The following is a 14,739-nucleotide window of genomic DNA, read 5'->3' as shown; positions in this document are numbered from 1 at the left end:
GCAGTCGCTGGCTGACTGTTATACAAGCCTAAATAACGTCTCTTGACAAAAAACGCACTCCAAGTACTATTGAATTCAGACAAGTAAAATAACAGGAGTTTATTCTTAAATATATTATTGAATAATTTGACAGCATGATCAAGCCACGTTAAGGTGGGAGTAACAGGCAACACAAGTACGAAGTCACAAACAAGTAGGATACAGGATGCATTTCAGCTGTCCTGAAAAGGCACATAAACACTCACTCAGTAATCAAATATCTACTGTGTTTGAAAGAAGCACCTTGTTTTGGATAATAAAACAAGGTCTGTTTACACAAAAATAGTGCTACCACAGAAACTTACTCCCTAAGCTGCTCTTCCACTGTAACGCAAAAGTTCTTGGATAAAGACAGTCTGAAAGTCTAGCTGAGCTCCACTTTACGGCCATACTTATGGCCCAGTAGTCCACAGCATCCACTTTAGATGACTCCAACTTCCAAGAAAAATGCCTCCACTGACCTGTAGCATGTGAGGTTTACACTTGGGGAAGAAAAAAAGAGTCCATCCAGATACAGCTTTATTGCCCTACCCGGTCATTTTTACCGCACTGAACTCGTAGATTAAAATCTTAACAAGTTAAACATGTTTCTTCTGGGATATATTCAAATGACACCGTTTTTCCTCACAGCAAATTTAAACGCTTGCCACTGTGATGGTGATGAGACTGAGATACGAGCATCATTGTTCCACCAGACCAATAAAATAGCTGGGTACCACTTTTTTTCGTGGAATGAATTGTGGAAGTTTTCACAGGGGCTGGCTCAGGTATACAACTTACTTAACTGAAGCTGGGAAGACTTAATATTTTTTGATCAAAGCAACAGGCATACCTCTTTAACCTTAAATTCTTCAAGCTTCTGGAAGTGAAAGGTAGTAAAAACAAAAAATACTCTCATATTACGAGTCAGGCACAGGGCAAGTATGAACCTATTTTCTTATGGACAAGGTCAAAAGAAGGTGCCATATGCAATAAAAGCTTGCACATCAGTTTGGTGCTTTGTTTTGCTTTGCACAGCTTTAGGAGACTATGCTAAGGGCACAATATAATACCCACAGGAAAACCACATAAACAAAATGCTAACTCCAAAAATCCACAGGCAGCAACATCGGCATTTAAATGTCACACCATTTTGACACTAGGAAGCATTCAGCTGAAGCACCACCCAAAAGTTAATACAGAAAAGAGACTGGACATTTATTCTGCATTCCCAATTCTGCCACAAAGTACTTATGTACCCCTGGGCAAGGCAGACCTTGTCTACATACAAAGGGTTTTCTTTGTTTCTTCCTTTTGAGAAAGTGTGGTTGCACCTGCCCACCCTCCTGCACACAGGAGCTTCAGATCTTTAACTCTGCTCAATCTCAACAGAAGCTCTTCGTTTAGACTTTCGTAAGTTACAAGTCAGCTTTACACCACCCGGTGCAAAAATGGCCCTCTTCCTTGGCCAGTTTTCTTCCACTGTTGCCTACAGTAAGTACTGACAGCAGCAGACACTGGCTACACTTGGGACAGTTCCCCATGGCACAAAACGTTCGTCAACATGGCCTCGGTCAACCAAGAGGAACTCAGAAGTTATTCTCAAGGGCAAAAATTTGTCTCCTAGAGGAGGCTGTCTCAGACTGACCTGCCAACCACCTCAGCTTGTAAACTGAGCTTGCGCCTTCTGTTACAGCACAGGCTGCAATATTGAGGGGAAAAAAAAAAAAAAAAAAGAAAAAAAAACAGCAGGGGGGAAGGCAGGAAGAATGAGAGATGACAAACATTGCTTTGCTACACAGCGCATCCTAATTGCCCAAACACCACGATGTATAAACACTCTGTGGCGGGGGATTTGCATTCACCTCCCTTCTCCACAACAAAAAGAAACTAAACACTGTAATGAGTTTCAGTCGTATCTGGTCAAGTATATAACTTTGTCCATTTCCATTAGCAGCTCCTAAAGGTGGGCACAAACGTGAGCACCACTCCGGTCACAGCCCAGCAGTAAAACCATCACAATCAAGCCAACAGAGGTTCCTCGGCAATAGCAAATGTGACACTCAGATTCCCAGGCAAGGCAGGTACAATGACGTATCACAGTCTGGAAGAGCAAAGAACTGTAAAAACAGTCATGCCAAATCACTCACATACTTCCCCAAGCCGCTAATTCAAGTTTCTCATAAGGCCCATAAGGCCGAATATCTAACAGAAATACCTGAAAATAAACAGGGTTTTCAGTTAACGAGAACACATTCTCCAGCAAAAAAAGTGACCGTCTTATCCTAACACCGATTCACAAAATTACAACTGATAAAGCACCATCAAGAGATGGTGCATTTGGCTAATGATCTGCTCAAGACTGTATTTCTGATTTGAGGGCTAATAAAACTGTACAGACCTTTTCTCTCCTAACATACTATCACCCCAACTCCAACAGCCTTCAGCTCTGTTCAGATTTTGGCTTCAGAAAGAACTGAAACCATAATAATTATTAGGAGCCACAGGAAAATGGAACATTAGAGCAGTCACATTTATTTTTTAGTAGTCAAACACACAGCCTGTTAAAAAGTAACATGCAGCAATGAGTTCAACTGCAGTGTTCACCCTCCAGGACTCGCCTACAGAATACATTTTGGTATTGACTTGACTTACTTGGATGAAATGGACAAATAATCAACGCTAGAAGACAGAGGTAGGTATAAAATTGCTTCAAGTTCCTCTTCCTATACATATAAAACAATTCTAGAAGTAATATTATTTGTAGTTTATTTTGCCTTGATTTTTACCTTTCTTGATCTTAGCATAAAAACACAGAAAAGGATTACTTTGCAGCGTGCATCACATGCCAGTTCCTTCTGAGGAATTCACTGAGGATTTTTTTTTCTTTCATTTGATTGTTTCTCCAAAGTATCTTTTACGAGTTGGTGCTTAATTATCTCAGAGATTTAGATTACAGTTTTTCTTTCAAGAAATCTAATTTGGTGGATGAAGAACACGAGAGTATGACTTTAATCAATCTCCCCTGAGACTTCTTCAAATAACACTAGCTGATGACTACTAGTGAGACAGAAGCTATTCTCTCCTCCTCGGCTGCATACATCTTCCTGAAACATTTGCTGGAATACCAGTGACAAACCGTAACAACAGAAAGGAAGTAAATATAGCTCAGCTTACCCTCCGCTGAAGAATATGTCTAATCTGCTTTTTGTCACTCCAATCACACCTAGCTGTAAGGATTTCCAAATGCTATGGCCTATTACCAGTGGCTTTCCCGCAGAAGTAACAGCGATCTAAGGACCGGTTTTAAGGCAAGGGCATTCTTTCAGCAGCCTACCAGAACTATCGGAGAATTTAACAAAGTAGGCCATTTGTTTGAGGTGTGAGCATACTGGTCAAATTCATCAAGCTAAGAAAATACCCTGGTCAAGCACAAATTCCTCAGAGTCACTGAACAGCATTCTGCCCATTGCCTTTGTCACCTTTTAATTATGTCCTATTACCAACAAACTGCCAAGACAGACAGCACACAGCACGTCTGGATACAGACCATTTTTAGCCTGCAATTCCATCGGCACCCTTACAACGGCTGGGATTAAAGCTCCAAGACAGCCAAGTTACTGTATATAGGCCAGTGCAATTACATGTTGAAACATGCTGAGAAAACGTGATCGTGAGCTCCAGTCAGCGCGGTGAGGAGCAGCACTAGGAAGCTGCTTACTGCGTGCTAGCAAATGGATTTATCAGCAGAGCCCACGCTTGTGTCTCGCCTGTCTCGATAAAGAGCCCACAGAGGAAAATATTAAAACAAATGACAGCTTTACTCCAGCTCCTTTTAATATGATTTAGTGCTTATGGCAGGAAGATAACATTTGGGCAACCCTGAAAAATCAGTATCCTTTTACCTTCACCGGCAGCTGTTCTGATGACTTAACTTTGCCAACATTGAAGTAGCCCACTTCACTCCTGCCACGAAAACGCTACCAAGGAGGAGACAAGAGAGTCCTCATCCTGCATGCCCCTTCCCTTCTGTGCTGAGGGAGCGGTTAGAGGACCTGTACTGAAACAGCATTTACAAGGATGCTTCAAAACACCTGTCTTTCATCACTGAGGGAAAAAAAATTGCAACACGTCTTTTCTTCTAGCCACACAGTATGTTTTTATATATTCAAGTGTTAGCTGTTAATTAAAAATGCTAAACTCTGACTGACTTTTAATCTTCGTGAGACATACTTTCAGGCCTTTTCTCTGCACCTATACAGACTTAAAGAAAAAAACAAGGTTGTTGTTACATACAGACTGCTGTCATATATCTGACTATACAGACAGCTTCAGATTTCAGACCTAAGTCCGAATGTTTTGAGACTATGAAAACAGACAAAAAAAAATGACATAAAAATGCAATCACTTAACCTCTAAGATATATCTAAATACTATACCAAATAGTAACAACTGTCACACACTGAACTTGCAGCTAAACACTAACCAATGAAGCGCCCAAGGATAACGCTATTTCATCACCAGCTTCCAAAGACAAACAATCTTTTCAATTTAGCTTTTGGTAGGGTTTCTGAAAACTAGTCTCAACAGTTTTCCTGTTCACCATCTCTGCACAGATGAGTATCAAGAGATGCTTGCTTCTAAAACAGACCTTTTGACGAGACTAGGGGGTTACAAGAACACGTAAATCTTCTGAAGACTTTCAAGTTCAACAGGCTTAGAAGTTCAGGCACATCTAATTACCAAAGAAAGTATATTTGCATCTTGAGATAACTGTGGTCCTTACAGCAAGCTTCCAAATTTCAGACTTGCTTCAGTATATCATTTCTTGAAGGATGCTTTTTTGAGAGTGGGTAACTTCTCTTCAGCAAGTGAAATAAAGCATCAGGAAATCCAAATGCTGAATATTCAAAGTACAGAAAAGCAAAGATAACGCCATATCCTGAGACTGGCACGATTTCACGTGTACGCGCGGTAGCCTTTCCCCCCCACTATACATGAAAAACCAAGTAAAAGTTCACCAAGAAAACAGGAATTCCCAAAAGCATAATTCAGTAACATCTGAACTGAGAAACAGCCCAAGTCTCAGAAACTATTCTCCTTTGCCTTCCTGCTGATCAGAATTTTCTTCCCTCTCCCTACGCACATCCAGCTTTCTCAGAAAAATAGCCTCTTTCCTTCTTAAACCAAAATTCAATCTAGAGGAAGCTTCTTAACTACAATGCATGGAGGACACAAACACACCCAAACGAAGAGTAACCCTACCTCACAACAGATGAAACAACTACAGCACACAAGTTAACTGATTAACAAGGCTTGAAACAGCAACAACTGAACGCAACATCTAACGAGCCGCAATCTACGAGGCAAGTATGATAAATTTAAATGCTTTACTTTTAATGCAGTTTAATTATTCAAACTCCCTATTCCATTCAAAAACGTGAGAAGGGGGCGTAACCAAACACAGTGAGGAATATTACAATATAAAATGAAAGGTGCGGAAGACAAGAGAGGATTGCTTGGGTCACAAGACAACAAAACAGCAGATACCTAATCCAGATAATTTTCACTTCTTTCTGCCTCGTATAGCCACAAGAAAAAATGTGTCGCGTATTATAATAAAACCAGAACAAGAAATTCACAGTGAAATAAGAGTCTTTGAACTGTTACCGTTAATGATCATTACAATATATGAATCACTTAGACTACTGACAGATTAAATCTGACACGTCTGCCTGAATTAAAATGCCTTGTTTTACTGATACCCTACTTTTCCACCCGTTAATAAAACTGTATACCTTACTTGGCATTGCTCAAGAGTTGGGGCCCTCTGCCCTGACAAAAGAAGTTTAACTCCGGTGGTAGCATAATACAGAGCACCTGAAAAAAAGTAATGATGAAAACAGCAACAAAAAGTGTAGACTAAAAAGCACCAATAGTGACATTTGCCCTTCAGTACCTTTTTTCCTCAGACATCATTTTTGCTTGTTTTCTGTTTGCTTTGTTTGCTCTTTCTTGTTGTTTTCATTGAAAAACATCACCTTTCCAATACTAATTTCCTACAAAGACAACTAAAACGAGGAGTTAAGAGAAATCTGCCTCAGGAGGGAAAGTTTTGAAAATTGGAAAGTACTAGCAAAGGTGGCAATCTTCACACCAACACTCATAAACAGACACAGCTGAGTCTGCAGATCTCAGCTTTCCTTGGCACTCACCACTGCCAAGCATCTCTGTCCTTTCACCCTTTTGAACACAACCAGGTTCAAAAAAAAAGCCATGACAAAGACTATCCCACAAATTCACTTACTTTTGACAAGCAACGGTCATTTCCTTTCTCCCCACCGCTGATCACTCCCCCTTCTTCTCCAGCTGCTCATTGCCTTTAATTGCCCAGCCCTTGCAGGACTGCTGCACCACGCAGGTGTAAGAAATAAAGCTCACCAGGCATCCTTAATTCTCTGTCTGGCAAACCGAGGGATCTGCCTGGGCCTACACCATAAAGAGGGCTGAGGACTGCAGATTTTTGCAGGCAAGCTCCCTCACCACACCAGAGATGGGGTGCTGGGGATAAACAAATAAATAAATAAATACATATTTGGGTGTGGAGCCAAAGGTCACACTTAAGGGACAGCTGCTGCAGTATGGTAATAAACACAGGGTAGACAAAGTGCCAGAGTTTTCTGAAAGACCGCTATTTCCATCTGCTATGCAGTTAGAAAGGTGCCATCCCTGCTGCTCTGAAGAAAATTCAGAACTGCTCTTCTGCCCTCACAAAAGACAGGCACAAGTCCCTGTTCAGCATCTCACTAGCAGAGACGAGTTTCCTGTTGGTGTCCTGACTGCATGCTCTGCCATTAAGGGTCTTTCCCTGCAAACTTTGCTGTAAAATAGCCTCACAATAACAAAAACAGGACCCGCACTCTTTCACTTAGCCTTACCTTGCAGGGGATCTTTAGATTTGCAACCAAGCTAGCTGAATGATGAGAGTTACAGCTTCCTCCTCTGCCATTCCCCAGAACGTGCCAGGTGGTTCACAAAGACTATGCTGAGCAGCCCCACCATACAGGCCAGGAACTCCATCTTCTCAGTGCTCGGAAGAGAGCCAGCAACAAAAGTGAGGCACCAAATCCCCAGTCAGCTCACCAGCTGCCGGAACAACTACTTTACTTCTGAAGCCGTTACATGTGGCTGCCATGGCATATTTACAATCCCAAAGAAAATACTGATTTTCTTCATTTCGCTAGGAAAGCTTGAAGGGCTCAGCAGGAAATCTGAGGCAACCAGCTTCAAAGAACAGCTCTAAAATGTCTCATATTTTCACGTTTGAATCAAGATCACTCTTTCTTACAATTACCTTTTTAATGGCTGTAGTCTGTAGCTCCTAAAAGCAGAAGATAGTGAAGATGTTACACTGAAGTCATACATTTCTTTCCCTCTTTCCTAAGCAGGGAAATAGAAGCTGTGTGGTTTATTCCAGTATAATCATGCTTGCTATGTACAAAAGGAACAGTGTATTGCTTTGTCTGTATCAAGATAGTTAAAAGCAATACAACTACTTTCCCTACACCAAGCACAAGAAACAATTTATTATTTTTATGGCTTAGGGCCATAAAGTTTCACTTACATGCATTAGAATACATACCTGACATGCTTTTGTATTACAGCTTTATTTATGCAGCTCTTTCTCATCTTCACAATATCGAGAATTTAACTGGTAGTGATCACAAGGCACACCGAGTCCAGCTTTTTCAAGTATTTGCACTTTGTCTTAAAAACACTCTCGAAAAATGACTAAAGGGAGGTTCAGTCATCCCACTCATTGCTATACAACCTACTGAGCACTGCCATGTAAAATGACGACTGATATTACCAAGAGACTAATAATAACACCTTGGAGCCCCCAAAACAAGAAGGATGTTAGAGAGGGTCCAGAGGAGGGCCACAAAGATGATTGAGGGGCTGGAGCACCTCTCCTGCACAGAGCTGGGGCTGTTCACCCTGCAGAAGAGAAGGCTTCGGGGTGACCTCATTGCAACCTTTCAGTACTTGAAGGGGACTTAGAAAAAAGATCTTTGCTCAATCAGACAATGGGGGACAAGGGAGAATGGTTTTAAACTCAAAGAGAGAAATTTAGATTAGAGGTTAGGAGGAAATTCCTCACTCAGAGGGCGGTGAGGCACTGGCACAGGTTGCCCAGAGAAGCTGTGGATGCCCCATCCCTGCCTGGAGGTGTTTAAGACCAGGTAGGATGAGGCCCTGGGCAACCTGATCTAGTGGGTGGCATCCCTGCCTACAGCAGGGGGGTTGGAACTAGGTGATCTTTGAGGTCCCTCCCAACCCAGGCCATTGTATGATTCTGTGATCTTCACTGTATGAGGAATGACACACGGGAAGTTGATCAGCTAATGTCATATAGGAGAATTTAAACAAAGTCTGTGTTCAGCAATAGTGACTGGGCATCCAAGATGTTTTCCAGGACTTTGTAATTCAGCTAAATATTGTACTCACAAAATAGGCTGAGGGTCAGGTTAGTAGCACAACTACTAAAGTCACGGAGTTATACTGTAAGTAAAGGTAAAAAGCTAAGCTTTTTTGTTTGGTTAAGCATTCTTCAAATGCTGGGAATGATAGAATTACTTCTTAAGGGTTTGGAAGTGGAAACTGCAATGCATTTTTTAACATATATGTGTTAAGCTGATGACTTGTGGAAAGTGAACTTTCAAGTCTCACTCACCTTTACTTCAATAATTTCACGTGCCAGATGGTTGCAGATGTTTCAGGGTAGCTGAGCCTACTAGAGAGCTCACTGCTACTTTTGTCCCAACTTGTTCCTCTGCTAAAAATATGCAGCAACATTCCTTGCTGTCTTCTTAATAACCGTAATACAATATAAAGTTAATAGGAATATAATGCAGTCCAGGTGGTGTGGAAAGGGATGACAGAGGTGTCGTAGCTGGCACCCTTTCCCGAGCCAGTACCGAAGCAGTATCCTATCCTAGCACACAGGCACAGCCTCCTGGAGCACCGTAAACTACACAAGGTGCACAGCCCCTGCCCAGACCCCTTGCGGTCACTGAAAAACACAAGACATTTGCTGAAGGAGCAGAGGTCCTAACCTGTCCTGGCTGAATTCCAGGCTGGACGACTCCATTCTTTTGACGCTTCGCATAGGTACAAGCTTCCCTTCCAGTCGTGGTGTTTCTGTGAACTTTCTAGACTGATGCTGCAAAGAGGTGTGGATGTTTAAACAGCCAAGAGGGTGGGCTTGAAAGCTGAGAGCACTGCCACAGGTGGTAACGTGATGGATGGGTGACTGAATGCCTGCTGGCCTTACAAAGGGGCAGTGCACACAGCAGTACTCCTCCTCACAGCCACGCACGCCCCATCGGACAGGAAGAAAAGGGGCTCTGATTTAGACCCTAATTACTTAGAAGGCAGGATGGCTGTGAAAGTACAGGCAAGAGAAAACTGTTCCAAAGAAGTTTTTAAAATCTCCTTCTTATCTGGGACAACACGGGATGAAGAAGAGACTGCAGCACACCAAGTCCCATGTCTTTCCCCGACCATTCCTCCACAGAGACTGATGTCTTCTTCGTCTCTTGCTTACTGAAGTCATTAGCAATCCCCCCAGAGCACTTCCAGAGGAGTTTGGAAGAAAGGATGCATCTACCACAAGTTTAGAAAGACAGCTTTGAAATCTGTACATGCAAGGACAACACTTGGGGAATTAGAACAGCAAGGTCTATCTCCTCCTTCTCCACCTCCCTTGTCTCACTACAAGCATCCAGTAAATACACAGTGATATGAGCTTCCAGACATTGCATGGTTCAAAATCAAACTACTTTAAAACCTACCTAGCTGACATCATGTTCATTCCCATAATTCTTAAAACTACAAAGACTCTTGAGCTATTAGCAGCTAAGCTAAGAGACTTGCAAGAGAGAAATGTCAAGTTGAGACCTTTGACCTTGCAGACAGGGCTGCTCCACTGCTTTTACAACACACTTCTCGAGCCTAAACCAAACAATTAAACTGAACTGCAACCAAACTGAGCTATAACTTGTCCAAGCTCCAACTTGTCAAATGAATCTTGCAAGAACTCCAATGACATTAAACTGCCTGAGATAAAACCCAGCGTCTTACCGTTAATTCGTATGTGCTGTATGGGGAGCTCTGCCTCCGGGAAGGCCCATGCTGCAGAAGACAGCAAGCTGCCAGAGGCTGGGCAGCTTTTCACCTTTGTGCTTCTGACTATACTTATGCTCCCTCAGAGCAGCATGTTTCAGAAAGGGCTCTGATGCACTTCATGCTCTCCAGTCAAAACAGAGTCCGATTTCACCTCATTTGCCCTTGTAAATGTTTCCCCAGGAAATTCACACATACATGAGCACTCCAGGGTTAATCCCTTGAGATTTTGTAAACTCTGTAAATACTTGGTTAAATCCAGAAAACTTTTAAACCTGTTGGAAATCACTGTTCTATTAAATCCCCTCTTCTCTAGAAGGATGAGAAAGGACTGATGTTCACCAGCCTCAGGGAGAATTTGAAAGACCCAAGCATCTCCACAGCACTTGACTAACACATTCCTCAGTCACCCCATCGCAGTCCTTAACGGGGATACTTGCAGACATCAGCCAGTTTCCCCGGCCCGTGGGTTCATTTTCCAAGGTACAACACTGTTGCAGCTTCTCTCTTCTATTCTTCACCTCCTGGGAGAAGCGTAATGGCCAATCCCAACACTTTTTCTTCAGAGAACAGCTGCTTCATTTACCCTACATCCAGCAGGATCAGGATCCAAACCTTCCTTTTTATCCCTCTGCATAGCCTCCATGCTCCAAGGCACTTAATGCCGCTGTGCTTCAAGGAAACCTAGGGAAAAGGAGCCAGCTTATATGATTTTTGCTCTCAGAAAACCTGAAGTTGCTGCCAGGATATCTCCTGGCATTGAGTTCAGTGCCAGGGCTGAGCCCCACACCCCGACACGACCTGGTGGAACAATCCCTGCTATCCACCTGCACCACACCACGCCCCAGGCTCAGCCGGGGCTTTTAATCTAGGGTTAAATCACAGCACTTACAGATGGAACTCTGGATGGATGCTTTATGAATGAAACTCCCGGAGCCCTGTAGCGCTGATTGGATTCATTTCCTCATACCACTGTTTCTTGAATGACGCTGTTCCTACTTACAAACTCTTGGAAGAGAAGTTGCCTCAACTTTTTTTCAGGGGGAACCAGAGGTCAAACCCATAATCCTTACGGCACTGTATCTTTCCCCTTTCCACCATCACAACCAGTACCAGGAGATTTCCTGGGTTTCCGCTGCTGTACAAAGTATTTCAATTACATTTCATTTATAAACTAAACAGTGTGATTTCCTACACTACTACGAACATGTATTTCTAACAGAGCTGTCCTAACACGGAGCGGTGTGGTGGGATGGGAAAACGCAATGGGGTAATGTACTCAGCATGCTGTAATTATATGAATAAGTTCAGAAGATCTCTAAAAAAAGCATACCACTTGACATTGCCCATGTATATATAGCCACTCTCCTGAATGACCCTGTGTCAGCAAGTCAGAGGTATCAAGTAACTCAAAGCAATTCAAAACCAACAAACCCAAAGTACCGAATTAGATTCAAAGAACATTATTGGCACGGGGCCCAAGCCACAAATTTAGATCCAGTTCTGAATTTTCCCAAGGTTCACAGAAATGGGCAAAAGGGACATCTGAATTCAGAGTCCAGACTGGATCCAGTTCTCATTCATACCATGGACAGTGAGAAGGAGAGACATAAAACACTCGGAAACTAGGCGGTAAAATAGCACCTCTGGCAAGCAAACTGACACGAGCAACCCGTAAAAACGCTGCAGCATGGCTTAGTTTCTCAACAAGAACTTTTAGGCACAACCAGAAATACTATGACAGAATTTGTGGCACTCAGTTGCATCCCCATGACTCAACATCTCTGTGAACTCCCCTATCAAGGCATCGTAAACCTCGCAGGACACAGCAGGCAAGCGTTCCTGAAGGCAGCGCCCCGTGGAATTCAGTTTGGCACGCATGTCCTGGGAACACCTACCGGGTGTACGAGGCAGGGCTGAATGCAACGCCACGCACGGCGAGCTGCTTCATCCAAAGGTACAACGGTAGGGAAAGGTGTGTGCACACAGAGAAGCAGGAAAACGGGGGAGCGGGAGGAGGTTACAATCAGACACCTAAATCCAAGGGGAAGAAAAGCAGCATTGCAGAATCTTTTCCTTTTCAGCGTTCCCAGCTGCAGTGCTTCACCTCATCCACGTACATCCCATCCCAGCCAGTGCTCCCAGATCTCAGCCATCCAACTTCACTGCACTCTTCCACGAGGATCCAAAGGCATTGCCAGACACTGCAGCCTCAGAAGACACTTTACAGCTCTAGACTGCCTTCCAAACTCAAATATATTTGTAAGTTGACAGGGAAGAAGAAATACACCTCTTGATTTCCTAGGTTGGTTTCTTTTCCAAAGAACTGAACTGCTCTTTGGAGCCAAACTCTAACATTTGTTGGTTACAAAAAAAGCCAGTAACATGATTCTTTAACAGCTCAGTATGTCAAAGGCTTTTTCAGTTGAATTTTAGGGGGGGTTCTTAGTAATTTGTGATAATACACAGCTTACAGTGACTCGCGATATGCAAGCTATTTTCCTATTAACTACAAAAATACTGTTGTCACCACCAGTTACAACCCCGCAGAGTCACACCTGGATATACAAACCAGTGATCTGACAGCACCTCGCTTCCAAAGAATAAGTCAATATTCATCTAAGTCAAAATGTGATAACTTAAAAACTGATGATAGGAGGAAAGCGTCTATCATTCACCTGCAGAACTCGCTGGCAAGAAGGCCAACAGCTTAGAAGATTTCAGGAACGATTTATTTCGTCACCAGTGTTACTACCTACTTCAGCTGTACGCGCCTATGTCTGTTTCAAGATATGTTATGCTAGTCACCATCAAGACACCAAATGGAGCGTTCATCCATTAACTCACTGATTTTCAAAGGAACCAATTAATCAATCAAGCCTCAAATACATCAAACTGAACTGACAATTGAGCTTCAAGCTACACTCTGCTTTGACAGATGCATTCCTCTGAGATCACAGAGATCAGGGCAAACCTGAGGACAACTAGGGAAAAGCCCTGCTCAGTCAACTAACTTGGTGACCTCCTCAAGACCCGGTGAATACAGTCTGAAGGAAAAACTCCAGAAAGAAATATCTCCTCCACCATAAAAAAAAGTGGAAAACCTTTCCTTAAGAAGTGGCACAAATCAACAGGTTTACAAAACCACACACACAAGGTCTCACGATGAACACAGCACGGCTGCTCTAACAGCAAGTGCACACAAAGAATTAAGCTTTACGTACATCTAATAAAGAAAAACAAGTCTAATCAACTTTTTTTTCCCCTTAGTAAAAGCTAAGAGAATGCCAAGAGACACAATTAAGGTACCCGAGAAACAGGCCCTGATTCTACAAACACCAAGGTAACTTTAACCACGTAAGCAGATTCCCATGAGCCTGCCCATCATTAAACCAGCAGAAACAGATGTCTGCAATAGTCAGAGCCTCCCATTAACAAGCCACCGGGACGCGTGCTGCCCCGAGCCGAGCAGCTAGCTTTCAGTAGCACCTCGAGGGACTTCTGCCATCTTTCATCCAAAGCCTCCAAGTCCGCTCTCCAAACATGATGTAAACTTCAGAAACACGCTCTATGCTGAAATGCAGGCAGGAGATAAATGTATAGAAATGATCCTGAATTTGGGGTGGCTCCTAAAACACAAAAACCTTGTTTTTTTTGGCTAGTAAAGAGATATTAAAAAAAATGTAAGGGCAGCATTGATTGGAAAGTAAAAGCAAAACACAACACAGGGGAATCCTCTTGGAAATGAGGTTGAATTAGCTGGAAATTCAGATAAAAACAATCTTTTTATTCCCTTTATTAGGTGTCACAATCTGCCCTGTCCTTCTTTTAATTAGCTCTGACTCCCAAAAAAGCCTCCCTTGGAAACAATGGGACCAGTCTCTGAATGAGGGACTACTGAGCACATGAAAACAGCACTGACCCTGAGCACCACCAACTTCCAAAGGTTTTGTGCGTTAGGCAGCGCTCTGCTCTCTGGGTGCTGTATCCTTGGCAACTATTATGCAAGAAACTGTTCTACAAATGCAAAACTTCTGTCTGCTCCGAGAGCTTTTCTCTGGAGTACTTTTACTGGGCTCTGGACATCCTTAAATTGAAGAGCACACACAGCCTTTGTCGTCCTCCCTCGGGCTGCCAAGGGGAAGATATAGCACAACAAGTGATGGTAAGAGAGCATTTTCCTCACACTTCGTCAGAGACCAAATGAAAGCTTTACAACTTTTGCTTTCTTGGGGGGGGGGAAGGAAGACATGACAGAAGGGAATGTCTCTGCCTTTTCTCCTCCAGCACACCCTGCAGAACAAACGTGCGGATCTAACGTTGGTAAGGAAAGATGGTATTATTCCACCAACCGACGGCATTCTCACGAAACCTGACAATTCATGGGTGACGCCTGGCTTGGAGGGCAGAACTGAGGCTGCCAGCATGCAGGAGGCGGCAGGTGAGAGCTGACAGCGGCTGCCACCAGCACCAGCCCGCAGCATTGGAGCCACCACAGCCCCGCAGCCACCACAGCCCCGCAGCCACCACAGCCCC

The 14,739-nt window shown here is 43.3% G+C and overlaps 1 protein-coding gene across 4 annotated transcripts in view; it reads right to left on the bottom strand.

The window, feature by feature from the left end:
* FHOD3 (formin homology 2 domain containing 3) overlaps window positions 1–14,739 on the bottom strand; it is a 410,832-nt gene that overhangs the window by 395,520 nt on the left and 573 nt on the right. The gene's annotated exons all lie outside the window — the stretch shown is intronic.

Source organism: Oxyura jamaicensis, chromosome 2, assembly GCF_011077185.1.
Source record: "Oxyura jamaicensis isolate SHBP4307 breed ruddy duck chromosome 2, BPBGC_Ojam_1.0, whole genome shotgun sequence".
NCBI classification, from domain to species: Eukaryota; Metazoa; Chordata; class Aves; order Anseriformes; family Anatidae; genus Oxyura; species Oxyura jamaicensis.
Note: the sequence above shows the minus strand (reverse complement) of the source record. Positions and strands in the feature narration are given on the sequence as shown.